This window comes from Sinocyclocheilus grahami, unplaced genomic scaffold (genome assembly GCF_001515645.1).
Source record: "Sinocyclocheilus grahami isolate Dianchi unplaced genomic scaffold, SAMN03320097.WGS_v1.1 scaffold230.1, whole genome shotgun sequence".
Lineage (NCBI taxonomy): Eukaryota > Metazoa > Chordata > Actinopteri > Cypriniformes > Cyprinidae > Sinocyclocheilus > Sinocyclocheilus grahami.
Window position 1 is genome coordinate 68,360 of NW_015505409.1, and position 2,023 is coordinate 70,382.

Below are 2,023 nucleotides of genomic sequence, written 5' to 3' on the forward strand. Positions count from 1 at the left end.
AATATTTGTAATGTACACAACAATATATAATACATTAAAGTTTTCTAGATATCAAAGTGTGTACGTGTGTGTGTATATATTGAAAAAAGCAGCTTTATAATATACTAGTAGTGTAATGCTAATGCATTTCCAATGAGCTGAAATACAATTGAAATGTACTTGAAGTACATTAAAACGATGCTTCAAATATACTCTAACTGTAGTTCATGAAGTATTAAAAGGACATTTTAAATGTATTTTAAGTAATACACTTAAATTGCACTAAATATACTTAAAGTGGTTCCAGTTTAACACAATTTCAATATATTAAATATATTACAAATAGATTAAAATCCAACTTAAACATATCTTGAAATACACTTAATATACTTGAAGTTGTTTCAAAATAATACATTTAATATGCACTTAGTATAGTATAATTTAAATATAGTAAGTATGTCTGAAAAAGCACAATTTAAATATATTTCTTTTTCACCTGGGGCATTTGTAATGTTTGCAGGAAAATATTTTAAATCTATCACAATATCTGGTGTGCACTGCAGTCCTGAAACTGTGTTGCAACCTGCCACTCCTTCAATTCAATCCTCCTATTTGCACACCTGTACTTCAGTTTGTACATAATTTAAATATAGATCCAGTTTACCCAGGATTTGACACAATTATAAAAGTTGTTCAGCAAGATTTTCTACAAACATTTGCTCTCCTCTAGCTAGTAATTTGGAAAACTGATATGGAACTGTAGTTTGGTCAAGGAACTACTGTCTATTACAACTACTGTCTAATCAGAATTAAGGATTCAACTGCATTGTGGCGTAAATTGTTATTATTAATCTATTTATTTTGCATTTGGCTTGCTTAGGACATTAAGGAATGGTATTCCACTTTAAAACAACATTGACTGTGAGAAGTGCTATCCAATTAAAAATGGCTTGATTTGTGTTTGTTGTTTTGTTGTTGTAATGCATGCTTGGGCGATCAACCTCTTGTACACCTGTATGCATTAAAAGTGCTAAAAGACAAGGAAGTTACCCATGCTAATGCAGTCAAATTTCTGCCTATGCTCATCCCTAAACATGATTTCTGACTGAAGATGAAGAAGACCATTTCTGGATGAAGAAGACAATAACCCCCATGATTCCACCACACTCAGTCACGGTGTCATCAAACTATGCCTTTGCTTCTTTGTGTTGAATATAATTGACTTTTGGCATAGGGTTGTTCCCCTTAAAAATATGATTAAAACCCAGTCTGTGTATTGTAAATAATGTTTTATACTTTAAATAATTGTGTAAGAAGTAAAACAACACAAACGGGGCAAAAATGTGTTTTAAGTTTAGAAACATTTTGAGTCTCCCCTACCTTGCCTCACTTGGTCCAAATGCCTGCTTTCCTCTTTTACATCACCTACACACACACGCGTCTGTTGTGAGAGAACAAAGTCAATAGTTGTGGAACTCCAAGGCTGTCAAGGCTATTTTATTCACTTTAACATTGAATGAAGTGATTATATTCTCATTAATACAGATGATGCCAATGTATTATTCGATGAGTCACTATGTTAGCAATAATAACGTTTCCTGCTTGACAGAAAGGGTTGCCAGGTTTTTTACAACAAAACCCTCCCAATTGCTACCCCAAACTAACCACATTTCGAGGGGTCCTCCGGTAAAAAAAAATCGCATTCCGGGGGCGCTTCAAACCGTGGACATGAAAAACTGGCAGAGCGAACCTTCATGAAGAAACTTAAAGGGATAGTTCACCCAAAAATGAAAATTTGATGTTTATCTGCTTACTCCCAGGGCATCCAAGATGTAGGTGACGTTGTTTCTTCAGCAGAACACAAACGAAGATTTTTAACTCAAACTATTGCAGTCTGACAGTCTTATAATGGAAGTGAATGGGAATCACAGCTTTGAGAGTCAAAAAAACATACACAAACAAAACCAAATTAAACCCTGCGGCTCATGACGACACATTGATGTGTAAAGACATGAAACGATCGGTCTGTGCAAGAAACTGAACA